The sequence below is a fragment of the Diabrotica undecimpunctata genome, chromosome 7, assembly GCF_040954645.1.
Source record: "Diabrotica undecimpunctata isolate CICGRU chromosome 7, icDiaUnde3, whole genome shotgun sequence".
Lineage (NCBI taxonomy): Eukaryota > Metazoa > Arthropoda > Insecta > Coleoptera > Chrysomelidae > Diabrotica > Diabrotica undecimpunctata.
This window is the reverse complement of record NC_092809.1, coordinates 27,516,492-27,524,628: the sequence shown is the minus strand read 5'-3', so window position 1 is coordinate 27,524,628 and position 8,137 is coordinate 27,516,492. Positions and strand designations below refer to the sequence as shown.

Genomic DNA, 8,137 nt, shown 5'->3' with positions numbered 1-8,137 from the left:
AAGTGGGGTTGGATCGGTCACACACTCCGAAAAAATAGTTGCAGTATCGCAAAGACTGCCCTAGAGTGGAATCCCCAAGGGAAAAGAAAAAGAGGTCGCCCAGTACAAACTTGGAGAAGGTCCATCATGGACGAGATAAGAGGCCAAGGAAAGTCTTGGAATGAGGTGAAGGCCTTAGCGCAAAATAGAACCCGATGGCGCGTTTTCACTGAAGCTCTATGCTCCACTTAGGAGTTCAAGAACCTTATATATATATATATATATATATATATATATATATATATATATATATATATATATATATATATATAAATATATATATATATATATATATATATATATATATATATATATAAATATATATATATATATATATATATATATATATATATATATATATATATATAAGTTTTAATAAGAGTATACTACATATGAGTTAATACTGTTTTTTGAGGAGTAAATATATTAAATTTTTGTTTTAATAAAAGTGTACCACATATGACTTAATATTGTTTTTTTTGCGGAGTAAATATATTGAAATTAAGTTTTAAACACTGTTGTCAAGTTGCAGAGTGATTTTGTAAAAATCATTAGTGACTATTACATAACAAAATAAAACCTAATCTAAACTAATCCAATCACATCTAAAACTTTAAATTAAAAAAGAAGTTAATAACTAATGCATCCAACAAAATACAACATAAAACGAAATACTCACCAGTTTGATGGCAACGGCATGGGAAAACGGAAATTGGACTCATTAGTATTTTTGCAAAATTCGTTATCAGTATAGTATATTAAGTATAAGTGGATATTGAGGTCTTTAAAACACGCGCGAAATATAGGAAGTGTTTTAAAGACCAGTTATCCACGAATACTTTACCCTATTTTTTTTTATTGGTACACTTTGAAATCATGTATTATTACTACAAAAAATTGAAATAACAGCTAATAATGTAAAATGGCTGAATTTGTAATGTACATCAGTATACCTTTCGTTATTATGGAAATGAGAAAAACAAAAATTAATTTACAATCTGTCATATCAGAATAATTGTTATTACTGGTTGTATATTGCTTAAAACAAGAATGAGAAGAATGTTTCAAACATTATTGAGAGTGCCATTATTGGAAGAACAACCCTATTGAGATTTCCAAATATTTGAATAAAGCTTTTGAAATATTTGTTACTGTGGGGGCCTTATAACTGGCTCCCTACATAAGAGGGTTGGAAATCTTTTGATTCCAAGCCTTACTTCAAAGGACTTGTGAATGGATGTATCTCCATAGGTTTGGTTCTTCAGTGACCGTTGAAGGATAAGGATTGTTAATGTGAGCAAATATAGCTCCAGAGAAATAAAATTCACTTTAAGTTTATCGACTTATAATTAACTATTTTTAGAGTAAAGAAGCCTCAACACGGCCGTAGCTGACTGTACAATATCAAATAATTCTTTCTTTATCACACGTAAAAGAGAAAACCGTATTTATGAGAAAAATGCCCGATTTCGGCGTAGAGAAATATTTTATACATGAATTGAGAGTGTTTTAAAATGCACATGCCTCAAGGGCAGTGTGTGAGAACGAACTGATAAAATACTACTTGATGCGTAAAAGTGAAGATTACCCCTCTTGTATTTAGGTGTGAAAACTATTTAAGAGGCTGTGGCGCCAATGAGTCGAATGTCCCGAGCAAACTTAATAAAGTGACTATTTTACTTATTCTACACTAAGAAAAGTCTAAAAATTACATTTTTATTTTATATTTTAAAAACAATATGTTCATTTCTGGAACAGTTACTAATACTAATATTTTATTCCTATATTATTTGTTTGGTAAGTTATGTACTCCTGTCAGGTCAGCTAAATATTTAAAACTGTTGATGTTGCCAGGGTAACTTTAAAACACGCGCGTTTTTGAAAGTTGAATTTAAACACGCTACGGCGTACTTTAAATAAGCAAAATGGGGTACCAATAACAAAAAACAAATTAAATCCTAATGTTAACTAATATAATCACATCTAACTATGTAAATTAATAAAGAAGTTAATAACTAATGCATCCTACCAATTACAACATAAAACGAAATAAACTATAATCTATATGTAATAACATAAGTGAATAACAAAAAGAAACACATTTATATGAATCCCTTAGAAACAGAAAACGGAAATGATACTCATTATCATTATTCCTTTATGATTGTACTGAGAATTAATATTTTCACAATAAACAATATATTTAAAAAGTGTGGCAACATTGGAGCAAGAAGTATGTACTACGCACACGCACATCATTGACAGAATGACAGCAGCTGTAACGGCGGCGGAATCTTGTAATTTATGTCAAAATATCATTTTTGAAATGCGAAATACAGAAAAACTATAGCTCAGCGTAAAAAAATGTTTTTAATTAGATACTGGACGATTTTCACATTTAGTCCCATTGAAGATAGCTACAAAGGAGCTGTGAATTAAATTCATAAAACAAATTTTTGACGTTTGACTGTGTTGTCATGTCTTTATAATGTATATGTTTTAGGCTTCAATTACAAATAGAGAAGCTTTCAACAATACATTTTTATTATATTACTATATGAATTATGCAATTTTTTTAGTTTTTTATATACAGCACGAACGAATAAATACTCGTTTCTTCTCATATTAATTGCAGTTAATTATTACAACATTTTTTTGTATTTGCCTTTGATAATAAGCTAATAGATTTGGCAATCCTCACACCACCAGTTGCCAGATACTATTCTTATTATTTTTTTAAAGAATTTCTTTTTTACTGTTAGTTTGTTAACGTTCTATTGGATTTTTATTAATTATAAATCACATGCTATTTCCCGATTTATTAAAAAAATATGGCAACACAGTCAAGCGCCAACATTTCGTTCTATGAACTTTAATTGACAGCTCACTTATAGCTATCTTCAATGGGACCAAATGTGAAAATCCTCCTAGATACTTTTCAAGCTCAGTGCACAACTTTTTATGTCTCATTAATTTTATTAATATTACAGTAACAAACGGAGAGGTCACATTAACACCGTAATCACTGTCACTGAAACTTGTACAATTTTATGGACAAAGCTAACAAAAAAGTCAAATAATATAAAATAACAAAACAAAATCTTAAATTAGTAAAATTATTGTACAACTTATATAATTTGTACACACAACCACAAAATACAAAACAAATTGTAGCTACTGCCTGAGACACTCAAATGTAAATGTACAGAATACTAATAATTTTGTTTCTTTGTTATTCATTAAGAAACTCATGGACTGAACAATATGGTCTTTCAGAGAGATAGGTTTTTGACATTTTATAGAACTTGGTGAAAGATGTTGCAGATTTAATTTGTCCCAGTAGGTGATTATATAGTTTTTTTGCACTATATAGAATAGAATTGTTTACTTACTCAGAGGACAAAATCTGTAAATAAACATCATAACCAGAACTTCTAATGGAGTAGCCACGATCAGGTTTTTCAGGAAAAATTTTTAGATGCTTGCGAATCAAACAAACAGTTTTTAAAATATATAAAGGGGAAAGCAGCACAATTCCGTGATTTTTTAAAATAACAATGAGTTATGTTTTTGAGACCAAATAGATAACGAATTGCTCTTTTTTGTAATTTAAAAATAGTATCAAATTGTACTAGAACCCCAAAAAGGAAGCTTATATCGAAAGTGAGACTCAAACAATGAGAAATATGCCATTTTTGCAGATGATTGACACAGATCTTATTGCAAAGCAAAGCTGAGGCTAGTTTCTTACTTCAGGAATCAGTATGCAAGGACCATTTACAATTACTATCGATAAGAATACCTAGTAAATATTACAGAATTAACAATATTGATTTGGCTGTCAATTAAAAACAGGGGTTGAGTGGCCCCTTGGCTACTATCTTATCCACATTAAAGTAAGGTAAGAGTTGGAGTCAGACCAAACCTTTATTGCAAGTAAAGCAGCGGTTATAATTGAATGAAGCGTTGAAATATTAGAGTTGCTCCAGCTGACACTGAAGAAACATCATTGTTAGTAGAAAGAATCAGGGTGCCACAATGTGCTGAACTTTGACAAACATACCTAGCAGTTGTGGTATATAAAAATATAAAAAATAACTTGTCAGTCTTACTTCTAATAGATTGAATATTATTAAGAACCATGCCAAAGTTACCAGAATTAAATGAATTTTAGGATTATAGTCCCTCAGAACATGTCGAAGCATTGAAACATTATATTGAGAGCTAACAATCAATCTGAACACCACTTAAGTTAGACTTGACTAAAAATGAAATTATTTTGTTAATGTTGATAATTTTAGTTTTTTGCATTCAGTTTGGACTGTTCCTTTTATTTTTTGATTTTTACGTTTATCTGCTTGTTTTACATGTTCAGTATTATTTTCATTTTAGTAAAATTATTTAAAATTATATTCCTTAAAATTTTTGATGCAACAAGATAAATATATTTTGCGCTTTGTTCACAACAAATACATTTTTTGGTCGTTTCCATAATACTGATCACTTTCAAGACTTGCCATAGCTAGCAATGCCAGCAATGTTTTATGATTTATCTGTTTAATAAAGTTTATATTGATTTCTTCATTATTAATTATGTATCAAAAAACTGCACATATATGAAAGTATAAAAATTTGATTTCGTCAGTGGCTACACATAAGCCTCCTCTTTGTAAATAATCAAAGTAATTGTCTCCAACGGTAGTACCCACACTCTGTACTACCAAGTTTTTACATGATGCACATATATGTTTATTTTTATAAATGTTATGGGCTACATAACCACATACATATGTTTGTGTTGACTCATCCAATTTATAATTTTGTAAATAATTTGAGTCAAAAATATGAAGGAATTGTGATATGTCTACATTGGTATCATTTAATATGGGCTCATTAGATGGATTTTTGTTACAAGATTTCAAGTCTGCCATATTCTTATTTAAAATGTTGTGAATTCTAATATTTTTTTCAGATTCTAGAATTTGGGTATATGATACATTATAATTACACCCCGATAAGTACCCATATTGGCCAAATCTTTTTTCAATGACATCTGTTTGAATTTTCCCTAATAATATATATTTAATTTGAAATTGTGAGAATGAGTATTCAATTATTTGTAATAATATAGAAATAGTTTGGGTTAAAGCTTTATATGTGTCATTAGTTAAACCAATTCCATTAGGCAGCATTTTCCACTTCTCAAGCCAAATCATCAAGTTTTTCAAATAATTAACCTTTTTATCATTTGAAAAATTAAATACAGGAGTACAGTAATCATTAAGTTTGTGCTGACCTTTGAATTTATTTTTAACATTTACTATATTCCACCATGCTTTAATAATTTTAAGAAAATTACCTGTACCTTTATACAAAGAATTTATGGACGCAATGGTGGTGTCATGAAATATATTTTCAACAAAACTAACATTTTGCCGTTTAAAACTATTAGGGTATAAAGTTTTATAGTTTAGCTTGTATGCTCTTTTTGTCACTTGGTGACACTCTAATTTATAAAAGTCTCTTAGATGTAGAAATGATGCCTTATGTAGATTATTTTCTTTAAAGTCTGGATATACAAATGTTTTTGTAATATCGATAAGATTAAGCCAATTATTACGAATATTTTTAAATATATGAACAGTGTCATAAAGGAAAAAAATTTTTTCATTAGGATATCCTGGATTTGCTATAAATGAGTCAGTTGAGAATGTCTTAAACATATTTTGATTTACTCTATTATCATCTGTTACAACACATAAGATTTTAAAACCATAATTTTGAACAAAGTTAATAATTTCTGAGGTGTATATTTTTAACTATGTACCCTACATGCCAGTTACTGGAATTAATTTAACTATTTCTTTAAAGTTTAGAAATACAGACGAGATCATAAAAGCTGCTACTGTTGATGCTAAATTGTTTGGATCATTGTCCTCATAACCTCTTATCATTGCACCTTTATACTGTAAACCCTTTTTTACATTACATATCTCATCTATAAATAAACCCACAATTTTTTCTCTGTCTGAAAGAGTTGTTATTCTATGTAATAGGTAATGCTGAATATTTACATTGGAGCAATATTTAAAGAAGATATTTCTTGCAAATGTTTTTTTTGAAGGTAGTAAAAGGTATGCCCTTAAACTATTATAAGTGGATGGAGACTGATTATAAACAGATAGAGATAATAGCAAAATATTAATACCATATTGTGTTCTATTCTGAAGCATCAAATGTAAAAAATCTTTAATTCATTGTAACATGTTTTTATATTTATTGACATCTTCTGCAACTAACAAAGCAGATCAAATATTTTTGTGGGCATTTTCCACAAAAAAAGTAAAGTCTGAGCTATCAGAATAGGAATGAGGAACATACCAAGTTAGAATATTTTCCAGTTGTGACCATCTTTCTAATTTACCATCTGTCACAATCCATTTTAAATCATTGTCACTTAACACATTTTCACCTACATACACAGTAACTTTTAAATTTTTAGAAATTTTAACACTACTTAATATCTTTAGACTAATGTCATATGAGTCACTACATTCTTTAATGTTTAAAAAATAAAAATATACACAGTCATTCGTCACTTTTTGATGCCACTCATTTAAAATAATTTTCATGCTGCATTTGGTAATGAAGTTATCAAAGGATTCTATGAAATCTTGTTCGAGAAAGTCATTCTCCAGTTGTTCCAATTTGTGGTTCTCTCTATCAAAGTGATGTTGTCTTTCACATGGATCACTTCTGTCTATAGGTTTAGAAATGGACATATATGTAGGAAGATTGGGGAAAATCCTAGGAAAAGCATTTAATTCCAATTTTGGATATTTTAGTTTTTCAGACACAACATGGCCCTCTTTGTTCCATGTATCATAAAGTATAATATCTTCAGAATGAAAATGCTTAGCACAGACAACAGAAGATTTTGTTGGGGTATAATTGTCTCGTTTAATAGCTTCTAACCACTTATCACATAATTGTTTATCTTTTGGAAAAGAAAATGTGCTTACAGGCTCTTCCAACTTCAGCATGCTTGTGTAATTACTTTTACATCCAGGTACACAACAGTGTCTTGGCATCTGTAAATGAAAAGAACAATATATTTAAGCATTTGTGGCATTTCAACTATTACGATATTAACCGAAGAATAAATCCACAGTTGTAGCAAAAACCGTGATTTGATTGCCTAACGGGTTAATATATCAAAATAATTAAAAATTACCTAAATAAATACTGAGAATAATGAAATTCCACACCTAACCTAACAATGTTTATACTTACATTTGAGTTTATTTTAACCGGTAGTGCAATATAAATAATTAGTCGAATAAACAACTAACTTAATAAATAATTTAAATAACTGACTAGACACATAAAATGACTTAATATTAATTAAAAAAATATAATATCGAAATTGTTATTAATTCACTGTAATCACCTGTCCACATTCAAAAAGGTAAGGGGGACTACCCATAGATGTTGCCAAATTTCTACTTCATGGCTTGTATAACTTTAGGTGGCTGTGTCAATACTCAATAATTAACAATTGCAAGCATACAACAAACGCTACGGTGGAAGAACGATCTTTTCAATTTAAAAAACGGAATATAAGATGCTATAATTACAATTTTAGGATAAAATGTATTGAAAAAATTGTTTTGTAATCCTTCAGAAATTGTACTATAAGTACAATTTTTAAAGGTTTTAAATAAGAACGGATTTATTTATAGCGCTTTATTTACGTCATTCTCGACATTCGTATTTCTTTATGAATTTGATTTATAGTTATCCTGAAGAACAAAACCAAAGGTTTTTTAAATTAATTTTCAAATATCTTAATCAAAACGTTTTTCCCAGGGATAGCCAGGAAGCATAGAGATAAAAGCAAAGAGAATGATAATAATACCACTGAGTGTATTAATTTGTTGTCTCGTTTGTTATGAATATGATAATATAAAGATTAAAATTTTCACTATATGAAATCTAATTTCGTAAATATTGATTGCGTAGGATAGATTGCAAAGGTAAAATTTTTACAAATATTTCATCATCATCATCATCTTGGTGCTACAGCCCTTAGAGGGCC

General features: G+C 29.0%; 1 long non-coding RNA gene across 1 annotated transcript; it reads right to left on the bottom strand.

Annotated features, from left to right (window-relative positions):
* Positions 1-408: 408 nt before the first annotated feature.
* On the bottom strand, positions 409-7,495 carry LOC140445108 (uncharacterized). Its single transcript, XR_011951369.1, has 2 exons — positions 7,333-7,495; positions 409-7,130 (listed from the first exon to the last, which is right to left on the bottom strand). It is a non-coding gene; the product is annotated as an uncharacterized lncRNA (long non-coding RNA).
* Positions 7,496-8,137: the final 642 nt, after the last annotated feature.